Raw genomic sequence first — 8,040 nt, 5'->3', positions numbered from 1 at the left:
GGTACATGCATGTATGTGTTTTTTTAATTTATTGTTTTTTTTTTTTTTTAGACCTCTTTCTTATGAGTTAATTCAAATGGGTGAAAATCGTTGCTTATAAACTTATCTTCTGAGAGCATCGTCCACAGAGGGGCCCCCATCTTCCACACCTGGATTTATGTGTAGGGGGGGATCCATGCTCAGCAGGTGCTGGAAATTTCAGCAGCAGAGGTTTGGCAGTGGGCAGTAAACAAACCTTGTGGGTAGCAAAGCTATTTCCTACCTCCCTCCTTCCCTGGCTATGGATGCAAACTGTACTTGAACACTGCTTCAAGATCATCTTCTCTGTACCTTAATCTTCACTGGAGAAATGGTCAGAACTGGCAAGAGGTCAGTGCAAAAGGGCAGCCTCCAGCAACCCACTCAGGCAGCAGCGGCGATAGAAAACAGATGAGCTCCTTCTTTAACAGCCAGGCCTCTGGTGACCCCCATGTTGCCAAGGCAACACATCTGACATACATTTTCACATAGTTTGGCATAGCTTTTAAAGGCAGCCATGGTGAGCTCCTGGATAACACTCTTTAAAATATATGTATGTGTGTTTGTAAGTTCTTTGAGTGTGCAGGTTTTGACTAATTCAAAGCCAAGAATGCTAACAACAGGGTGACGTAGTTTACATCATTAAACATTATCTGATGTAATAGTTGGATTTCTGAAAGTTTGTTTTTGTTGCTTTGTGTTTCTAAATGGGTCGACCTTAGAAGCTGCTCTTAAATCTTTAGATGAACAACAGAATAATAATAAAAATAATAATAATAATAATTGCCTGTCTCAAAGGCCACTCTGTGACAAGCTAAAGTTTAAAAAGTGCTGCCTTTTCAAAAGGTCAGCTGTGGAATGGTACAGTATTGCTTATGTAGCACTTCTGGTGTGAGGTTTATGTAATGTATTGGATGACAGCATTGGCACTGCCCTCCGCATGTCGGACAAGGGTTGGATTACCCACTTGGGCAAAGGGCAGTACCAGTACGAGTTCTTGGGGAGGGCTCCAAATGCTGCATTTGTCTGACTCTGTAACATGATTATCTTTGCAAGAGCATCTGCCCAATGCATAAATGGTCTTTTGAAGTCTGAACTGCAGAGCTGTGCATGCTAGAACCGCTCAGGGAGACTCGGAGTACTAGCTGTGCAGTTATGCAACTCCCATCCTGCTGCTGCATGAGGACAGATTTAAGCGTCTTGAAGAGGAACACAGTGGAACATTTCTGTCTCAAAGCTCAGATGTGAAGGGAGGTAGCTGCAGAGGAAGGGGAAGCAAGGGGAGGTTCATGGAGAGAGAGAGGGAGAGAGAAGGGAGGGAGATAGAGAGAGATGGGAAGACAGTGTAAAGACAGAGGGGCCGGAGAAGGGGAGGGAGGTACAAGCGAGAGAGAGAAAAGGAGGGAAAAAAGAGGGAGGAAGAAAGAGAGAAGGAGAAGCCTGGATGTAGATGGGTATGTGTCTGCTGGAAGCACCATCTGTCTCCCCTCTAGATTCTCTCACATTTCAGGAGCCCTGCAAGTCTGGCCTGCCCCTATTTTAGCCCACTGAGAGCATGACAGCTCTAATGAAGTCTGAGGATGATGAAGATGCTCATAACACCGAGGGATTTCAGGTTGCGTTCATGTGTGGCTCATCCTCTGAGTCGTATCCATGCCACTGTTAAAGCATCCGTAGGCAAATCACCTCACATTTACTACACAGCAGTTTTGGCACCTCGAAGAGTTCTTTTGAGGTATGACATCGTTTTTTTAGACGTACAGTTTGAGCTCAAAATGACCCCCATGTCCTGTGAAATCCATCTTTTCTTTTTCCATGATTCATCCATGTATATTCTTTTGGAGCTGCAAGTTGCAAGCCTGCATCTTATGCCCGCATCGATAAGCCAAGGGATTTCACGGACACTCTATAGAATAATCCTTCATTCACAACGCATCTTTCCCCGAAAGTGATATCAGTCACCTTCTGACACTTTACGAGATGCATGTGACAGGCCCGGCTTTTCCATTAGACAGATGTGCCGCCGTTTCAGTCTGCCAGGAGAGGGCCGAGCACAGCTGGGTTACACTTCCCTTCGATCCAGAGTGGGAGGCCTATCAAAAGGACGCTCCAGATTTTAACTATGAAGCTGCAGCATCGCGGTTGAGGGCCAGGATCCTGTTCCTTGTCCAGCAGCCGCGGGCCAGAGGCCGAAACGTGTCTGTTCTGAATGTGAGCGGATTAACTCTCTCCACCCTCTGGGTCTCTGCCAGGAAACCAGAGAGGCCCCCTTTTAACGCAGGAATGGGCGCCGGTTAGTCGGAGTCGTAAATTTGGGACGCTGCTTTTTGACCAAAACAAGCCAGCCAATGCATGGTGGTCCCCCAAGCCCACGGGACAGAAGGTAGGGCAGGAGAGCAGTTGGAAGATTTCAAGCTGAAAGGGACAACTTCCTAGTAATTACAAAATATGCCAAATAAAGTTGATTTTGAAGTTTTGTGGGATTTTTCAGGGTGGAAGGAGCACAATAATTCCACTAAACTTCAGAATCAAGTTTGGTTTATTTGGCTGATATGCCCCTATATTGGTCAGCACTGTTACAACCATCTGTAACACGTTTGCTCTTAAAAATAAGGGTGACAAGTAAAACTAAAATGCCAAGATAACAACTACCGTTGTCACTCTAAATTTAATAATAAAAAAAACTAAAATCTTTCTAAAACATTAAACAAATTCTCTTTATTTTCAGAGAATATCATATTTGAATTAAATAAATAAATAAGCATGCATTATAAAATGTGCCATAATGTTTGCCCATACCTTATTTAATATTTATTTTTTCTCCAGTATGTTTCACTTAGCAATAACTGCAAATGTATCTTCTGTCCAGAAGATGTACACTTAATTTCACTTTGAATTCAACACAACGTGCCCAAATGTTTCATATGAACCTAGCCGCTTTAGTGTCATCAGTCGTTTATCCGTTATAATTGATATAGGAATGGTCTATGATACAGTAACCAGAAATCAAAGTGCTATTACAGCACAGTGCACAGCTGATGATACTGGCGTGTAAAAATCGTTGCACTAGGCCAGAATGTTGTCCAGCCAGTTTGATAAATAAGAGAATGTGCCTGGGGAGGGGAAACTACTTGCAACTAATAATCTAACTTTCACCTAAATATGTGAACCATTTCTTTCTTTGCAGTGTTCTCTGGGTAAGTTATTTATTAATGTAATATATTTTGTATTGCAATGAATTCTCAGTGACAGTAAAGCCTGACTTCACAGATATAGTCACATGCTGCTGTCTGTCTGAACTATGTCTCAATTCAGTTATAACATGGCTGCCCTAGCTTCCAACTGGCCTTCTGTGCTTCTGCAGCCCTTACCTAGCATTTTTGACTGAAGGCGTCAAGGCGACCAGTGAAATAGTATGTCATGCTAGTCGTGTGATTTCAGTTAATTGCACAGCACGGCAAATGTAGCAACCCCAGTTCAGGGTATGTAGCAATATTTGTATTTCAATTTCTTACCAATCTTGTTAAAAAGAGAAATATATTATAGTCTTAAATATTAATTTTAGGATTTGTTTTTCCAGTTTTTCAAATGTCCAATATTTACACTTCAGAAACCAAGTAGACTCACAATTTCCAGAGGCATGGCACAGGTACAGTATGATCACAGTTGTATAAAGATGTTTCAGGCATCAAGTAACCTATTTGTAACTATAGGTTACTATAGTTCTGACTAGTTGTAGCTAAATATTGTTGTAACTATATTTTATGTACTAACTTGATTTAAATTCTAGAGATGTTATGTTTTTTAAACTCATTTGAATCCCTCTTGTTTTACATCTCAATTTTAATTATAATTAAATATATAAAAATAATTAAAACAAATCAGTGGCATGTCTTTAAAAACCTGACACAGTGTGATGATTTGGTAAAGCTGACTACATGATGCTAACATGCCTGAATGCTAGTCGTTAGCTTATCACTGTACATTTGGGATAAGTAATAATCTGTTGGGTGCTCTCTAAATTAAAGCACCATTTAACATAATTAACATAGATCTGTTTTGTACTGAAGTTACTTTCACGAATATTATACATTTTACATGAATGCTACTTAGAGTTATTGTATAGTATAAGCTACAGTGTAAGAAAACCACTGATATATGTATGATTGTAGTTGCCATGCTCACCATAATGATTTTAATCTCTCTCTCTCTCTCTCTCTCTCTCTCTCTCTCTCATATATATATATATGACCAAATTAATTTATGGTTTAATTTTAGCATAAGCCTAGAATTATGAAGGAGCACAAGCCAGCTATCATTAACTGATAGTGCACGATCGCCATTCACTTATTGAAATATAGATCAGAATCGATATTTAGAATCCCTGCAGGTTACAGAGTCGTTCCAGAGTCATTGAACAAAACAATGAATGCAGTGACCGAACCACACCACCCAGGAACATCTCTATATTACTTTAGACCTCTTTGAACTGGACACATTAATTACATCAGCGCATTAACTCAGGAAAGTGTAAACTAGACCGGTCTGATGAAAAAACCATGAAGGTGTCTTTGCGTAGGAAAAAATATAGAGAGAATCAATCCATATATTTGGAAAAGTAACCTTCTTAGCGTACCATCACTTTATGCAAATCTCCACTAGACCTTCAGCATGGAGAAATACAATTTATCACCCAACATTTTGATAATTACATTGACCTGGAGGCAAACACTATTAATATTACCTCAGCTGAAACACCCTCGTGCAGTGTGCTGTAAATAATACATATGAAGTAGTACAATGATTTGCTCTGAGCTCATTTTAAAGAGCCCATGAATCAGCTCACAGAGCATTTGCTCTCTGACATTTATTCACACATCATGCCGTCGTCCGTTTGTTGATGGCAGCAACATTTTGGCCAAAGGATCCTGGGCAGTGTCGCTACTATAACAGCGCTGATTTAGTTCTGACATGATCTGAGTTTTCTACCAAACAAACCTCATGCTATCTGCTCTCAGGCCGCACAGGGCCTCCTTCATGCAGCGTTTACCCCCAGCCGGCTCACTACGCTATCAGCCCGCGTTAGCATTTGCATTTTATTGGAGGCATGGAGATTTAGAGTGCTGGATACATCAGCTCAGAGCAGACAGAATTAGTTAACAATGCATTATCTGCCTTTTATGGCCACCATAACTCTCCCAATCCCTCAGCCCAAGGAAGGGATGGGGGTGGGTGTCAGGGAGGGGCCGCTGAGACCTGGGAGCAGGGGTTGGGTGTGCATGTGTGTTAGGGGTGCTTTTGTCTCTTGATGCATCGCTAAGCTTTAAAGGGACAGTTTGCAGAGTACAGTTTCCCCTGACCCTGAATGTAGCCAGCCAAGACATGTTGGCTGTCTGTAGCTTGCTTGTTTATTTTAGCACTGGAGTCTCAGGGCTAATTGCTAAGAAGTGGAAGCTTACCTTAAGAATTAGTCATTACACGGTTGCTTATTTAACATAATGTGCTGTGAACCATTTGTTTCTGACCGTGTACCTGAAGTTTGCTGTTGTCTCAAACTATTGTTTGAAGTGAAGTTGACACCTACATTGCAGAACTTCTGCATAACGGGCTTACTACACATAAGGGGGGTGTTGTTCCGTAGGGACATCTCCCAGCACCCTGGGGGTGTCCGAGGACACTGCAGGGAGTGCAGAGGGACGGCTGAATGCCAGGACATCAGGATACAAGTTGTGTGAACTGGACCTCAGCCTGCGGTCCGGTAACACACCAGGGCACGCATATTCTCCTCATGCACAACCTGTACGCTTGCTCCAGTTTAGTAAACGGCTGAAGAAGCAGGTAATGTTATACAGCTTCCAAATGAGGCTCAGGGGCTGTGGGAGGACACAGAGCCGTTCTCTAACATACTGCACCAGGAAATCAGACTTTGTGTGTCAGCATGTATTTGTTTGCCATACATTATTAGGACTTCCTACAAAAAAAAACTGTTCTAAACAGTGCTGTAATGTGAGGTTAATGTCAAGTGATTTTTACTAAAGATACATGTATCACATATATTACCACCTTCATAACCCCCATTGCACAATTAACATGATTTGAATTACACTGAAGCTTCAGAAATGTAATATATATGTTTGTTTATAATTGGTGTGTTAGCTTTGTGTCATTGCTACAGCTATCACACTTTTTAGAAGACTTTCAGGGAAGATAATTTCTACACCTCCAAAGTTCAGTCTTGTCTAACGTGAGACAGTCGCTGTTTGGGTAAATACGGTAATTTCACAAGCACATGTGCAAACCTTAACCTGCAAACTGTTGGATTTCCATGACACTGTGCTAACTGTAGTGGTTTAGGAGTATTGTTACGATAAAATGTATAGTTAGGGTGACCAGATCTGAGGGTGGGGTGGGATGACGACCACTGATGTGCAGACTGACCAATTAAATGTTTACAGAGAAGATTATCGACCAATAACGGTAGCTCTACAGTCAGACCGTCCAATCAGAAGATTTTAGGCTACTTCACCACGCCCCCTTCTCACTCACAAGCGAACCAATCGAAGTAGGGGAGGGCGGGACTAGTTTGTGAACGAAACTTCTCGAAGTTCTATGTAAGCTCTAGAAAAACAAAATCCCGGACGTTTGTGAAGTTTCCGCCTGGACATTTATTAAGTCTAAAAAAGAGGACATGTCCGGGTAAAAGAGGACGTCTGGACACCCTAGGTATAGTTAAGTAAAAAGTTTATGTGAAAAAGAATCATGGTGGATTGGATGAGCAATATGAGTTAGCATTATGTGTGTGTGTGTGTGTGTGTGTGTGTATAAACTCACTGAACATGCTAACGTTTGCATATTACTGCTTAATTAACACACTATACCCTGTGTTAACCACCTCAGGGGGAATATAAGGCATTAGATGGAGGAAACTAATTTGAACAAATGTGTGTTCAGTTTTTTTAAATGAAAAGACACCTAGGTTAATTTTGTGTTTCATTGCTTTGGGCTTTTTTTCAATGTTACAGTTACTCTTGTTTTCTGTTACACCCAAATATATGTATATGAATGGTGATGTGTGGCAGTACTGTATATATAACATAGGAAACATATTATAGGTCACTATATTATGGTAAGGGTATACAAAATTTGGTAGGTATTATCCTATAACCTGACACTTAAAAAATAAATGTATGTGTGTAGTTTGAGAGAGAGAAATAGCTGCAGTGTTGATGCAGCCCACTGCAGCAGCCCTTCCCCTGACTCGCACCCCACCACAGATGCTCGGCAGGCCCCTCGACACTCATCCATTCGAGCTAATGTGCAGTAGTGCCGAAACCCCCGCCACCAGCAAAGCCCACCGGAGCTCATTTGTCCGAAAGGTTACAGAGACAAACTATCTCTTCGCTGACTCTCCAACAAACACAGACTATGTAGAAAACTATGTCCTATTCACTCTGCAGTGCACTATTTTGGGATTCTAAAAACAGTTGTAGTGGGACAGGTGACATTTGGAAGGAAAAAGTCAATTGAAAAGGATGTATCCTAAACCACTTTGTTTACCACAGGGCACAATAGCTTATTCATTTCTGTCATAAAAGCATTAAGCTGAGATATTCATTCATCACGTTATTCATTATCTGTAAGTGCTTATCCAGTTCAGGGTCACAGTGGGTCCAGAGCCTACCTGGAATCACTGGGCGCAAGGCGGGAATACACCCTGGAGGGGGCACTAGTCCTTCAGAGGGCATCACACACTCACACCTAGGGACCCTTTTGAGTCACCAATCCACCTACCAACATGTGTATTTGGACTGAGGGAGGAAACCCACGCGGACACGAGGAGAACACATTAGCATATATATATATATATATTTATTTATTTATTTATTTAGCCCGAATATTTGGCTTAAGAAATAATAACTGTGACAGACTGCAAATCCCATGTTGGTGACATCATCCGTGCACCAGATTTTATAGTCCATTTTGAGTAGACTTCCATAAAAACTACATTTCTCAGTTTCATGG

The sequence above is a fragment of the Hoplias malabaricus genome, chromosome 5 (genome assembly GCF_029633855.1).
Source record: "Hoplias malabaricus isolate fHopMal1 chromosome 5, fHopMal1.hap1, whole genome shotgun sequence".
In the NCBI taxonomy this organism is placed as follows: Eukaryota; Metazoa; Chordata; class Actinopteri; order Characiformes; family Erythrinidae; genus Hoplias; species Hoplias malabaricus.
Note: the sequence above shows the minus strand (reverse complement) of the source record.